At 44.2% G+C, this 15,575-nt stretch overlaps 1 protein-coding gene across 2 annotated transcripts in view; it reads left to right on the forward strand.

The window, feature by feature from the left end:
* The first annotated feature begins 330 nt into the window (after positions 1-330).
* jade2 (jade family PHD finger 2) overlaps positions 331-15,575 on the forward strand; it is a 60,705-nt gene continuing 45,460 nt past the window's right edge. The window contains exon 1 of one of the 2 annotated variants that reach the window (XM_067423490.1): positions 331-468. The gene's annotated coding sequence lies outside the window, so the exon portion shown is untranslated. The other variant, XM_067423489.1, reaches the window with a different exon arrangement.

A 15,575-nucleotide genomic window follows, 5' to 3' on the forward strand; every position in this document is an offset into this window, starting at 1 on the left:
TAACCATGACTTCACAAAACTGAACATGTCTTAATGTAATCAATCAACTGGGAGAGTATGGTGATATATATTAGTTTACACTTCCTGGGGTGTCCTGAGTCCTGCATGAACAACTGATCTGTTTTAAGAGAGTGTGTGTGTTGCTCAAGCTCATATTGTGTTATAACCGAATGACACGTGACTTTAATGTCCCACCATCATTAAAAGAAACTTTAATGTGAAATATATCCCAAGCCAGGTTGTGTGTGTGTGAAAAGGTCTGCCGGAGAGCCCGGTGAAACCGAAGATGTCATGTTTGTTGTGTCAAACGCATTTCCTCGTTCGTGTTTGTCCGTGGCTCCCCCCATCGGATTCTCTGTAAAATGGTCGGTTATTTTCGCGCACCGCCCCGTTCACTCAATTGAGGAGAGAAGCCGCTGACTTTCTTCATCGAGCTCGGCTCTTGATGGACATTACAAAACTTGACAGGTAACGCGAAGGGCTTTCGCCGCGTTGTTTTTTTTTTTTTTTTTTTTTTACCTCAGCGCGAGTCACGCGCGCGGGCAGTTCACGGGGTTTTCTCCGCGCGCTGGTAACGGAAATTTTTGGTACGTCATTAATATGGCGCCAAAAGAGTTATAAGTGCGAGCTTATGTAGAGATCCCGCGGCTCGGCCGGTCTTGTTTACGCGGAAAACAAACAAACAAACAAACAAAAACAAAACGCAGATCGCCTCGGCTGACGGAAACGCGACCGCGACGCTCGAGGCGGTGAAGTCGATGGCTTGTCAGGTCACCGGAGCAGTTAGTGCGCTTCACTTTGCAGGGATGTGAGGAAACGCTCGCCTCAGAAACAGTTTAACGGACGACGGGCAGATGAACAGTCGCGATAGTACGAGCTCGACGGATAGGAAGCCATCGGGTGGATTAATGATAACTTTTACTCGGGCTGTGGAGGTTAAATCATCCGTCACGAATGCAGAGAGCGATACATGTGGCTGGCCTCAGATGATCCGCTGATTTTGAGCATCGAGGACATCACGCCCTCTCTACCGCACTTAAGGTAAAGCGACAGAATGTGCCATCTTTACCGAAAACATGCTAACACGCAGTTTCAGGATGGGCGTTTGACCCAGTCTCATCGAAGTTTGCAGCCTCATTCCGTGTGTGTGCGCGAGACACACACATCCTCACGAGCCGATGTGCTTCATTATTGATTGTTTGCGACCTGTCCGTCATTATTGATAAACTCTTTCTGTGCAATAATAGAGTTTGGTTATACTCCGCAGACTGCAGCTGCTAATGCTAAAGTTGTGTGAAAGTGCAGTGGGATGAACTTGAGCACAGAATGTTTGTTTATGCTCAAATCAGTTCTGTGAGTTATGAATGTATGGCCTTATGATTCACAAACAAGCCCTGCGGGTCATCGGCCACGCCCCCTACAGTCTGCTCACGGCACGCAGCGTGACGTCTTGCGGAGGGGGCGTGGCTGCGTGTGAGGAGCGGGAATAATGGGTTTCAAATTTTAAACCTCATAATTATTATAATATCTTTTGCCCTTCACTGTAATGCGAACTTCCTTTTCAAATTCCTGTAGTCACCATGAAATCAAAAGGGACTGTTGGTATTTTTGTGGATTTTTTTGTGTGCGTCAATATATTTGTTTTTAAATGTGTCTTCATAATATTTTATAAAAATAACTTGTTATTGTGATGACGTGTTTACTGGCGGGAGGGCGGGGCAACCTGTCACTCAGGTGAGATCGACCACAACCGTCTGTAGCTCAAACAGTAGCGCACGGCACTAGCATCTCTTCATTACGCTCCTTCTCAGTTATAAAACGGATGAATTGTATGGTGAATCGTATTTGTATTGTTGTTTTAAGGAGGTATTTACAAAAAAGTTTAATTAAGAAATGCTTAAAAACATGCAACTTGGAGGATGGTTGGTGCTATGGGGTACTTTTCCATTGGTTTTTAATACTTTGAAACAAGTTAGCCTTTTTTAAGTTTCAATGTAGTGACGAATTGGGCCCCCCATTACCCCCACCCCCACCAGGTCTTCTTTAGGACCCCAAGTGATCCCATTGGTTCAAATTGCTTTTAAAGGTGCACTGTGTACATTTTAGCGATATGCGGTATTATCAATAGCGAGATATGCGGTATTATCGCCATATATATATATATATATATATATATATATATATATATATATAATATATATTAGGGATAGGGCTGGGCGATATGGCCCAAAAAAATTATCACGATATAATTTAGCATATCAGTCGATATCGATAAATATCACGATAAATGTAAAATCTTTATTTCTTTAAAGTTTAAAGGCATATTTTTGCTCCTGAGTGAAATATGTAGAAAACAAACAGTTAGCTGTGGTTTTTAAACTAACCTTTATTGTCAAAACATGACAAACACTTCCCAAACAAGTGAACAATTTATTTAAACTGAGGTAGATTTATTTATTAAAATCTTAACTGTGGTCAGCATTTTTTTACTCAACACTATATCAATAATATATCATTATACAGGGCTTGACATTAAGCATGTTCATGTGCTTGTCCTTCGAACAAGTACATCGTTCAAGCTTGTCCAAGTAAAAAATTAGCTTGTCCGGAAAAGTGTGTGTGTGTGTGTGTGTGTGTGTGTGTGTGTGTGTGTGTGTGTGTGTGTGTGTGTGTGTGTGTGTGTTTGTGTGTTGTAAATATAATTTATTCTGAAGCATTATTCTCACCAGTGTTCAGTCAGCTTTGACATATTTAAATCTGCATATTTGTGGTTTTTATTTTTATTGAATCATTTGAAATTTGTGATATTTTCACCTTTTATAAAGGGCATTTTCCCTTAATCTTATTAAATATAGGCTAAGCTTCATGTTTCATTTTATATTTGTAATTTTGATCAATACATTAAATTAAAATAAGACACTATAAGGGCTGTTACCAATCAAAATAAAAAAATTACACTGAAAAATTACAACAGCATTACATTTTTTTTTTAGATTTGTAGTTTTGAATAGACAAATAAGACATGTTGGAAAGTATGTTTAAAGATCAAATTAAACCACCAGTAGGTGGCAGCAGGTGGCCGTCTTAATGAGCGAGTCACTGAGTCGTTCATTCAAACGATTCATTCAAACACTGAATCGTTTATTTACACACGTTGCTGTGAGACGCGTTGCGGTTCTGCTGAGAACGATTTTCGCAGCTGAAATAGAACAAAACGCTCAATATTGCATTATATATAATTAATTGTGTAAGTAAAACACTAAAAACGCAAACGGGCAAAAAAAAAAGCGTTTTAAGAAACATTTTGAGGCCCCTTCTCTTGCCTCACAGTGGATTGGTCCACCGTGCATCTCACCGACACACACACACACACCTCACCGACAGTGGGCTGGTCGGGAGAGAGAAAAGTTCAGTATTTGTGGATCTCCAGTAAGGGCTGTCTAGTCTATTTTATTAATTTTAAACACCAGATGACATTATTTCTCTTTTGATACAGGCGATGCGGAGTCATTAATACATCACCAAAGACAAACAATTATGATAGCGATGTACAAGTCCGATGTTTTAGTGATTATAGTTTGGTAGCGTTAGCTTGTTGTAAGTCACCCACTACAACTAAAAAGATAATAAGCCGGCGTGTGAATGTAGTTAATGTAGATTCACCGCTGTGTTGGGCTCAATGTTATATGGAAGAACTTTGAAGAAACACGATAGTTTAATAATTAAATTCCGTGTGGTGAACGTGAACCTATGATAAGCAGTCCACGCACGTCGCTCAGTTTTATGTCGGATTCGGATGGGATCTAAAATATCTCCAAACCACTGAAGTTGAGCGAACTAACTTGTCAACGATATCTGTGTCCTCCGAGCTGGTCGTGAGCGCTGCATTTTCTTCACTATTGCTCATTTGTATCGCTCCACTTATCTCCGATCCTCCAAGCCTGTCAGCCACAGACTGTAAACATCACCACGTGCAGCACCCAGAAGCCCGGTCTGCAATACGCATGCGCAGAATTACGCATATCGCGTAAGCATTATATCGAGAATTTATCGACCTGTTGTTATCGTTTTATCGAGGAAAATTATATCGTGATAATTATCGTTATCGTTTTATCGCCCAGCCCTAATTAGGGATGTCACAAGTACCGGTCATTCGGTGCAAAGTCGGTACTAAAATGAAAACAAATGTGATATCAGCATTTCTGTAGTACCAACTCTTGAGTATTCGGTACCTGTAGCTGTTCAGTCGCTTCAGTGTTAAAGCATTTCAACTAAAGGTTGCATTTCAATGAATCATAAAATGACCCTGATATGTCACTAGACATTAAGAAATCATGTTCATTTCAAATACTTATATCACTGACAACAGTAGTCCGGCCAGGATATTGTCATGCAAAAGTTGTTGTTGCAGCCCTCAACTGATGTTGGTGATGTCATGTTGTGTTTTGGCCTGAAGCTCCGCCCCCTCCACCTATCGACCAATCATGAGTCAGCAGTGTTTCAGGTTGCCAGATCTGCACTAGTTAGCACAGCTGCAGATCTACAAACGTTCTGCTGATCCTGCAGCCAATCTGGCAACCTCGAGTCAGGGGGAGGGGGATACACCGCTCTACATTAGAGGTCTTCACGGGGCACCTGAGACCCATGGACCCCGGATTCGACCCGGGACCCGTTCGGGTCCATATTTGAAACGGTCAGTCGGGTCCGGGTCGGATCCCAATCTATTACTTCGGGTCCCGGGTCTGTTAACGTTGTAGCCTATGTAATACGTCAATCAGACACGAAGAACACCTGGCCGGCCGTGAGAGTCAGCACGGTTTGTGTGTTTGTGTAACTTACAAATTGCTAAATTAGGATAAGGAAAGTGTGAGCCGGGAAAAAGAGGTTTAGAAATACACAACAACAACAACAAAAACACAAGCGCTCTCTCTCTCTCTCTCTCTCTCTCTCTCTCGCTCGCTCGCGCTCTCTCAGCCGTGTAGAAAGCAGGCAGATTTAATGCATGCGCGCGGTAATAATGTACTCAAGAATATATTTCAAATCAGCAACAAGACCTCAGGTGAACTGTCACATAAATGTTTTCTGTGATGCTCAAATTGCGTAGAAAAGCTCATATTTCAGGTGCTCCAGCTGACGCGCGAGTGCAGTCTCAAGCGCGTGTCATGTTTCAATGGCAACCCGAGCTTCCGCAGTGACTGTAATGACTTTAAAAATAATGAACCGTCTGGCTTAATCTTTAAGTTCTGCTAGTCAGACTCGGCTCAGAGAGATTATAGCAAATATATAATGGCACTGAACGAGCAATAGTTATTAGTTCAAAAGGGCAAACAGTCAAAGTTATTATGCGAGTTAACTCATAAATCCGTCACTGTGAAATAAAGTTGAGTTTTACAGCTGAAATGATGAGTGAATTAAGCATGCTTGGAACAATTACAGAGGAATATTGTAATACATCACAATCAGGTACAAGGAAGGGAGACGACGGCTATATATCGTTAGGTAGGCTGACTGAGACAAAGTTATATTTCGCAGCTTGTTTATTAACTTGTTAACAGCAGTTTATTGTGTAATATGAGACAATCGGGTCCAGTCGGGTCTGTGTCTTCCCGCCGGGTTCGGTTCCAGCTATCAAATAATAGACGGGTCCATGTCGGTTCCGGGTAATATATTTTTGGCATTTCTCGGATCTGCACGGGTCCGGGTCCAGTTTTTGAAATGATAGACGGGACCGGGTCGGTTCTGTGTAGAACATCGCGGGTCTCTTCGGGTTCGGGTACGAATTTTTGGACTCGTCAAGACCTCTACTCTACAGTCATCTGAAATGGATTGCAGTACCAGTTTTGGCCACAATCTTACACACACTTCCTTTAATCTAAGCGCAGGGCTCCAGACTGAAGCCGAATACATACTAGTGTATGTGAACATTAAACGGCAAAATACTGTTTCAATATTACTCCTGCATGTTCTGCATCTGTGTGAATGATGCGCAGTTTCGTTTGTAGCTCTCGCACACACACACACACACACATACTCGCTGTCTTTTTAGCCTCTGCTGTGCCACTTTATGATGAGGATATTAAACGGGAACACACATTCAAACGCGAAGTCAATCCGTCACCACTTTTAGAAAGTGGCTTGTGAGAATATCTCTGAATGTGAGAACTATCTTAGGCTGAGCTGTGTAGTTGTAACCATCTCTTAGCTCAGTATCATGCTTGAAGAGAGATTCAGTCTCTATTTGCACTTTGAATATTGAGTACTTCGATTATGGTTATTGTTTGCACCTAATGATGAGTTTGTGCTAAACCTTTACAGTGCGTGTTGTCGTTTACTGCATGTGATAATTCATACTCAGTAAGTAGAACTGAAATAACATTCATTACAACTTTAATTATAACTTCCACGGTATTCGAGCGCATCTTCCCAGAGCCCGTCGTTAAGGCTTTATTGTAACGGAGCTCGCTTCTCCTCGGCAACCTAGACAAACTCGTGTTTCTTTCTCATAATAGGCAATGAGAAGATGGATATCAGTGGGGAAAAATAGCCCAATTGTGCATGTTGTAGTGTTTCAGTTTGCTGGGTTTTTTTAGTTTTTATTTTGCACTAATATTTCTCTTTAAAGGGTTTCAGTTAATTAGTTTTATTTAAAAATAGTGAATGAAATCCCCTCTATAACTAGTAGATGGCAGCAGAGAAGCCCTTATTGACTTATTAGCCATTCCCATTCCTTAATATATAGACAAAAGTAGGAAGTCTCATGAAAATCAGAAACTTTTCTTCTAGAGGTCGACCGATTCATCGGATTTGCCAATTAATCGGCACCGATAACCGATTGTTCCACCAATCAGCTATTGGCAAAAATCAATACAGATAGTTTTTCCGGTTTGCGTCCGTTGTGGGAGCGGCTGAGAAGGCTGCTGTCATTACACAGTAGCCTACGAGAGCTCTGAGAAGGGTCTGCTGGCATTATATAGCGCGAGAGCGGCCTCTAGAGGCCAAATAAAGAACTATCGCTGTTTACATTAACACGTGACGTGAGGCTCCGCGCTTCACTGAGCGCTGCACAGAGAAACGGTGTGAATACAGAACACTTCAGTACATGTTGCCAAATCATTGTAAAGTAATTGAATTGTTGACTAGATGCAGTATATGTACTTTGTCGTCGAGGCTGACAGGACGCTAATATTAGCAGCAACGGTTACCTCAAGCATTTAAAACGATGCAACTGAGAAACTTTTTTTGATGTGAGAAACTGTATCATGCACCCAACAGAAATAATAACGCATTAGATGTCAATAAATATGTTGTTATTTTGATAAGAAAACCGCTGTGTTCTAAAAAAGCGAACTGTTTGGATTTATATGAAATGATAACACTTAATATAATACAATAATATTCAATTTGTAACATTAAGTAAGGTTAATAAATGCTGTAGAAGTATTATTCAATGTTAGTTTTATCTGTTAACCTTTTTTATGCACTATGAACTAACATGAATGATTAAGGTAGAATTGTATTGCTCGAATATTAATACATGCTGTTAAATGTACATTACATAATGCATTTAGTTCATGTAAGCTAGCTAAATAAATACATCATTGTTAACAAATGGGATTTGCAGTCTGTTACCTGACATTTACACACATGTTTCTAGGTTATAGCTTAAGAAACATTTATTTGTAATATTTTAATGTTTTAGTTATTTTCTGTAGAATTTTTTTTCTGTTAGAGCTCATTTTAATATTTTCATGTTTACATTAGACATGTGCCGATTTTCGATAATGCGATTTATCACGATAATGAATATGCGCGATATTGTTATTGTGGGCACTTTAAAATATCGTAAATAATAATTTATTAACAATTTATAATTTTTTTATAATGCACTCAAGAATACTTTGCCCATCAACCGTATAAATGCTCAACACGGCTGTTCTGCGTCAAAGGGAAGCGCTCTGATATAAACAAAACAAAGGGGGGTCGCTTGTAGAGCAGCTCAGTGTGTTTCTGTGTTGTGATTGGTGGAGGAGGAGGCGAGGCAGTCACATGGGTGTCATTGTGCGTTTCTCATTGGTCCGGGGGTTTTCATGAATGAAGCACTGCCTGTGGGAGATCTGGCTCTGATGTTCCCCATCGACTGCCGAGTGGATTTGTGACACACACACACTAATGGAAGAGCAGTGCATGACATGCTGCTTAGAGAAGCGATCATGTGTGCTTGTGTTGGCGGATTAAATGTGTGTCTGAGAAAGGGATGTGGTCCTGATGTTAGGACGATGTCTCCAGAAGAGCGAGCAGATGAGTTTCATCCAGAGAGATGCTTTGATTTATTAACCAGAGAGCAGGTTTTCCAGCTTGAATGTTGATTATTTCCTCATAGGGCTGGGCGATATGGCCCAAAAAATTATCACAATATATAATTTTCCATATCAGTCGATATCGATAAATATCACGATGAATGTAAAATCTTTATTTCTTTAAAGTTTAAAGGCATATTTTTGCTCCTTAGTGAAAGATGTAGTAAACAGACAGCTAACTGTGGGTTTTAACTATCCTTTAATGTCAAAAACATGACAAACACTTCCCAAACAGGTGAACAATTTATTAAAACTGAGCTAGATTTATTTATTAAAATATGAATTGTGGGAAGCATTTTTTTACTCTACACTATATCAATTATATCATTACTTAATTGTGTGAGTAGTAAAATTACTATTGGTCCACCGTGCAACGCTCTCTCTCTCTCACACACACACACACACACACACACACACACACACACACACGCACAAACCTCACTGACAGTGGGCTGGTCGGGAGAGATATGGCGTTATTTCCCTGTCAAATGTCGAGAGCGCATTATTGTAGCGCGAAAGTATATTAATATAGTGCGCGAGCGCGAATCTCTGCTCGCGAGCGGAATGTAATGTGCGAGCGCAAATCTCTCTCTGCTCGCGCGCGGAATATAATGCGCGAGCGCAAATCTCTCTCTGCTCGCAAGCGGAATGTAATGCGCGCGAGCAGAGAGAGATTCGCGCTCGCACATTACATTCCGCTCGCGAGCAGAGAGAGATTTGCGCTCGCGCATTATATTCCACGCGCGAGCAGAGAGAGATTTGCGCTCGCGCATTATATTCCGCGCGCGAGCAGAGAGAGATTTGCGCTCGCGCATTATATTCCGCGCGCGAGCAGAGAGAGATTTGCGCTCGCGCATTATATTCCGCGCGCGAGCAGAGAGATTCGCGCTCGCGCACTATATTAATGTACTTTCGCGCTACAATAATGCGCTCTCGACATTTGACAGGGAAATAACGCCATAGAGAGAGCAAAGTTCAGTATTTGTGGATCTTCAGTATTAAGGGCTGTCTAGTCTATTTTATTCATTTTAAACATCGGATGAAATGATTTCTCTTTTGATACAGGCGATGCTGAGTCATTAATACGTCACCAAAGACAAACAATTATGATAGCGCTGTACAAGTCCGATGTTTTAGTGATTATAGTTTGGTAGCGTTAGTTACGTTTGGTTCTTCTGTAAAGCACACTGTGCTCTGATTGGTCGGCTGGAGTGGTGTGTTGTGATTGGTGTTTGGGAATCTCCCGCCCCCTTACCATAACCGGCAGTTTCAACACGACTAACTAACTCAACCAGGCCCCACATCGTTATGCTGCTGAATAATTATTATAATGAGGAATATTGTGATGCATGTTCCTGGAAGGAACTTGAGACTACAATGGAGGCGTTTCAGGAGTTAACAGCACTAGCATTGTGTGGCTACGTGCATTTAATGTTTATTAGTAGGGGTGTACTAATACACCCCTTTGCCCTCTCCGCCCTCTGGCCCGACCCTCTCCGCCCTCTGGCCCGACCGAACGACCCTCTGGGCCGACCGAACCGCCCTCTGGGCCGACCGAACCACCCTCTGGGCCGACCGAACCACCCTCTGGGCCGACCGAACCGCCCTCAGGCCCGACCGAACCGCCCTCTGGCCCGACCGAACCGCCCTCTGGGCCGACCGAACCGCCCTCTGGGCCGACCGAACCGCCCTCTGGCCCGACCCTCTCGGCCCTCTGGCCCGACCGAACGACCCTCTGGGCCGACCGAACGACCCTCTGGGCCGACCGAACGACCCTCTGGGCCGACCGAACCGCCCTCTGGGCCGACCGAACCGCCCTCTGGGCCGACCGAACCGCCCTCTGGCCCGACCGAACCGCCCTCTGGCCCGACCGAACCGCCCTCTGGGCCGACCGAACCGCCCTCTGGGCCGACCGAACCGCCCTCTGGGCCGACCGAACCGCCCTCTGGCCCGACCGAACCACCCTCTGGGCCGACCGAACCACCCTCTGGGCCGACCGAACCGCCCTCAGGCCCGACCGAACCGCCCTCTGGCCCGACCGAACCGCCCTCTGGGCCGGCCGAACCGCCCTCTGGCCCGACCCTCTCGGCCCTCTGGGCCGACCGAACGACCCTCTGGGCCGACCGAACCGCCCTCTGGGCCGACCGAACCGCCCTCTGGCCCGACCGAACCGCCCTCTGGCCCGACCGAACCGCCCTCTGGCCCGACCGAACCGCCCTCTGGCCCGACCGAACCGCCCTCTGGCCCGACCGAACCGCCCTCTGGGCCGACCGAACCGCCCTCTGGGCCGACCGAACCGCCCTCTGGGCCGACCGAACCGCCCTCTGGGCCGACCGAACCGCCCTCTGGGCCGACCGAACCGCCCTCTGGGCCGACCGAACCGCCCTCTGGGCCGACCGAACCGCCCTCTGGGCCGACCGAACCGCCCTCTGGCCCGACCGAACCGCCCTCTGGCCCGACCGAACCGCCCTCTGGGCCGACCGAACCGCCCTCTGGGCCGACCGAACCGCCCTCTGGGCCGACCGAACCGCCCTCTGGCCCGACCGAACCGCCCTCTGGCCCGACCGAACCGGGTTTCGAACGGGTTCGATCGGCGGTTCGGTCGGGTCCGTATGCACACTCTTGTTGTTTGTCTCTAACATGTGACCGAATGAGCGGAGTTACGGTGTAAAGCGGGACGTTTTAACCTCAGCAGTCTGATGGTAACACAGGCGGTTCTATTGCCCTGGTGTGGCTGACAGCGTCTCTTTCTCCTGTTCACTTGTTCCTAAAAATAGCAGCATTGGCTGTGTTGTGCAGGGGAGAACAGCTGAAGATCTCTCTCTCTCTCTCTCTCTCTCTCTCTCTCTCTCTCTCTCTCTCTCTCTCTCTCTCTCTCTCTCTCTCTCTCTCTCTCTCTCTCTCTCTCTCTCTCTCTCTCCCTCTCCCTCTCCCTCTCTCCCTGGGGGACTGCAGTCTATTCTCTCTCTCACCTAGAATTCTCCTGTTCACGCTCACTTCCTCTGGTCTCTACACACACTTGTGCCGCAGAGCTGTACCCATCCCGTCCAGCCCAGCCCTACGCACTTTCATTCAGTGATGTGCTCTGTTTGTTTGCATTTCTAGTTTCCTGTTTCCTGATTCTAGTTTTGTAGTTCTTTTGGTTCCCACCATTAGTCCCTCATTGTTTTTAACTGTCTTATTAATGTAATATGCCCATATTCACACACCGATCAGGCCTAACATTATGACCACTGACAGGTGAAGTGAATATTATCTCTTCATCTCCTGTTAGTGGGTGGGATATATTAGGCAGTAAGTGAACATTTTGTTTTCAAAGTTGATGTGTTAGAAGCAGGAGAAATGAGCAAGCGTAAGGATTTGAGTGAGTTTGGCCAAACTGTGACGGCTAGACGACTGGGTCAGAGCATTTCCAAAACTGCAGCTCTTGTGGGCTGTTCCCGGTCTGCAGTGGTCAGTATCTATCAAAAGTGCTCCAAGAGGACCAGTGGAGAACCGGCCACAGAAAGGTGTCACAATACACAGAGCATATCAGTTGCGTATGGGGCGGCATAGCCGCTGACCAGTCAGGGTGCCCATTGGGAACACATGGCCCCAGGATGCACTATGGGAAGAAGGCGAGCCGGCGGAGGCAGTGTGATGCTTTGGCCAATGTTCTGCTGGGAAACCTTGGGTCCTCCATCCATGTGGATGTTACTTTGACACGCTCCATCTACCTAAGCATTGCTGAGACCATGTTCAGCCTTTGATGGAAACGGTATTCTGGTGGCTGTGGCTCTTCCAGCAGGATAATGCTCCTGACACAAAGCACAAATGCTTCAGGAATGGTTTGTGGAGTAATATTAATATTACTTAAGCTTGTGTGTATTGCCTAATGGTAAGTTTGTTCATATATGGTGACAAAAAAATTATGAATAAAAAAAAAAGTTTTATTTTCTCAAAATAACCTTATTTAAACAAACAAATGTTTTTTTTTTAAAGTCCAACTTTTCAAATACAGTTTTTTCCCTAGTCTCTATTATTAGAGGGAAGTGTTAAAGAGCATATTGCAGGTTAAAAATTTTTTGAGATAAACATATAACCTTGTATGAAAATGCCATATGAAAAGGTAATGCAGGATTTAAAATGTTTTTAAAAGACATAAGAGCACAAATTTAGCAGATAAAGTGGCCGTTTCGTTGGCTGTTTGTAAAACCGCAGTTTTTTTCAACATCGCGTCATATTACGTCACGAGAGGGAGTCGTCTGCCAAGCTCTGCGCATTGGCTCAGTGCAGAATAGGTTGGTATTCTGTAGTAATCAGTGTATTTTTGGTAGTTTTTCTATTTAAATTTATCATTGTCATGGAAAATGATAGTGTCCAGCCTGTCAGGACATTGAGTCCACAGGTTTCCTAAAAAAAAAGTTAGAAAAGCTGCATTGTGGCGTTTTGTGCAGGTGAAGAGACGGTACTTCACTTCTGCATCTGCTTTGACACACGCGGTGGTGTGTGTGTGTGTGTGTGTGTGTGTGTGTTCACTTTACACCGCGGATTATCAGCGATATGATGAAGTTTAACATTGCAATACTCATGTAGTTAAAGGATAATATTAAATGATTAAATACTCACACGCAATGCTTCTCGGTTATTGTTTTTACATTAATCAATTTCAACATTGATTAATACAAAGTATGTAGGCTACATAAACACACATGCATAGTCTCACACTTTTAAAAAAAAGTCAGGAATTATGTGCTGATAATATTTTATTCAAGCGTATACATCGTTCACTCAAATACATACTCAAAACGTCATACATCCCCACACTATCGACGGTGACTCGGCACAAAATAAACCCATAACACAGAATGAGTGAATAAAGGATCACAATAACACGTTATACTGTCTGTGGCTCGGCCGCGGCGGGTGGTGTGACGGTCGGTCACGGATCCGTCTGACGATCAGCTCGGAGAAACCGCGTGAACTGAGCACCGTAACTGAGGCGATCCGGGCGAACACACACACATACACACACACACACACACACACATACACGAGCGTTCGCGTTAAACAGAGACTAGAGACTCAAACCAGAGACTCAATGTTGCTGCTAGCTTTAGATAGAAAACATTACTTGTGTGCAAATGATTTGTTGAAAAGCATAGAACAGCAGCCTTTTCAACAGAAACAACCAGAGGAAAGTTAGGGCGCACGTGCGTATGTATGTATGTGTGTGTGTGTGTGTCATGGTGTGTGTGTGTAAAAAGGCACTGTAATGGTTGCAGCAACTGAGCTATAGCATAATAATACTCATAGATCTAGCCTGTGACATTGTTGTGCATGATTTGGCAATAGGGGCCAGCCATGCTGGTGAAAATCAAGCCGACTCCCGATTTTTTTTGATTTTGTATGTTTAAAAAATATCGTGAGAGAGGGAGGTGCGAGAAACGTGCTCGGCTCGTCGTGTTTTTCCTCACATGCTGCGAGCCACGACCATACGAGCATCCACAATGTCCACGCGAGGTAAAAACATCGTCTGCGAGCTCATATGTCAGCAAAAACAGCACCGGGTAACGTTACGCCCCGCGCCCGGCTTTAACGTCTAATGTGGACGGCGAGTGTGACTTAACCAGATGGTCTGAACTTATTATTAGTTTCTGTTATTGGTATCAATACTCCTAGATGACCAATAGCAGCTTTGCGATTGCCTGATACATGATAATTATCTGCGAAGTATTGTAATCTGAGCACAGTGTTAGCGTATAATGTTATGAGCCGACTCTCTCACCTGCTCTGTTTTCCACTGTTTCTCCTCACACAACAACTCAAATCCTCTCCTCTGATCGTTGTTCTGTCTAATCCTGACCTGTCCCTTATTGTGTGTCATAATTGCATGGCTGTGGTCTGCCATATGAGTATTAATAAACATTTATAATTTCCTCAGCGTCCGAACTGCCATTGCGATCCATTGTTTTCCTATGGTTGAAAGTCACGGCACTCCCTCTCGTTATGTCACTTCCGGTTTGTGCATTTTTAGATGCGGAAGTAAAATTTTCTCACAAAAACGACTCAAAAAGCCTTATTAGCGTATTTACAAGTATATTTTAAAGAAATTCTAGGTCCTACATTATTTTTCTATACACTGACTCACTGGAGTCTCTAACCTGCAATATGCTCTTTAAACGAACAAAGCAAGCAGTATGCGATAAGCACTATTATAGTGTTCGCTTTTATACTTATGGTAATAAAAAGGCAAACGGTTCTCATCTAATGTCAGCATTCATGAAATACACATTTGTCTCATTTAAGCAAATCTTTGAATATCTAATAATGTAAAAAACACAATTTAGGCCAAATTGTGCAGCCCTACAAACAAGGCACAGCAAACTCAACTTATGTTTTAATTTAAAATAAGTGCATTTGAGTGAGGTTTCCCTGTAAATCCTGCAGCATCTGCGGGTGTGATTTCAGTGTGCTGTGAGGTGATGATCGCGCGGAGGAAGAGACCCGCATACGAGGGGAAAGCCCTGCTTTACAGCCACATAAATCTGCCAACAGCCAGAAAAGTGTTTCCTCTCCTGTGTGTGACACGCTGCCTACACACACACACACACACACACACACACACACACACAATAGAAGCACAGCATTGTGTTTTAATCTCAATTGTTTTTGTGAAATGTGGGGACCATAGGCGTAATTGTTTTAATAATGTACCACCCATATATTTTTATCCCCTTACACTGCCACTGCCCCTAAACCTACCCATCACACACACACACACACACACACACACACACACACACACACACACACACACACACACACACACACACACACACACACACACACACACACACACACACAGCCCCTGCCCCTGCCCCTAAACCTAAACCTACCCATCACACACACACACACACACACACACACACACACACACACACACACACACACAGCCCCTGCCCCTAAACCTAAACCTACCCATCACACACACACACACACAAACACAAACAAACACACAAACTGCCCCTAAACCTACCCATCACACACACAAACAAACACACACACACACACACACTGCCCCTAAACCTACCCATCACAGGAAACATTCTGCATTGTTACTTTCTCAATTTTTTTTATATACCATATAATATCATTATACACATGAGTCCTGATATTACACACACACTACACACACACACAGGGCTTCTGCATGCGGCTCTAATGATTGTTCATCCC

The sequence above is a fragment of the Pseudorasbora parva genome, chromosome 18 (genome assembly GCF_024679245.1).
Source record: "Pseudorasbora parva isolate DD20220531a chromosome 18, ASM2467924v1, whole genome shotgun sequence".
In the NCBI taxonomy this organism is placed as follows: domain Eukaryota; kingdom Metazoa; phylum Chordata; class Actinopteri; order Cypriniformes; family Gobionidae; genus Pseudorasbora; species Pseudorasbora parva.